Raw genomic sequence first — 355 nt, forward strand, 5'->3', positions numbered from 1 at the left:
GTGCCGCCGCCGCTCGCCCCGAAGCCATCGCCGGCGTCGTGGTGAGAGCCTCCCACCCGCTCCCCAGGGGCGGAGAGGAGAGACGAGGGTCCGCGCCTGGCGGAGGGGGTGCGGAAAGCCCCTGCCCGCCCGCTCCTGAAGGAAAGGGGAGAGAAACGGTGCTGTGAACCACGCAGACGAAAACTTTCCCCCTCTCCGCTGCACTTACCGCGCGGGCGAGCGCCGGAAACCGCAGAGGAGGAGGACGCGGTGCAATGACGTCAGCGCAACCGCTGCCCCGCCAAAGAAGGGGCGAGAGGCACGTTTGAATTTGCCCGCCCGAGCGGCAGGGCCGCGCATGCGCCCTGCTGGAGGC

The sequence above is a fragment of the Egretta garzetta genome, unplaced genomic scaffold (assembly GCF_000687185.1).
Source record: "Egretta garzetta isolate BGI_Z169 unplaced genomic scaffold, ASM68718v1 scaffold175, whole genome shotgun sequence".
In the NCBI taxonomy this organism is placed as follows: Eukaryota; Metazoa; Chordata; class Aves; order Pelecaniformes; family Ardeidae; genus Egretta; species Egretta garzetta.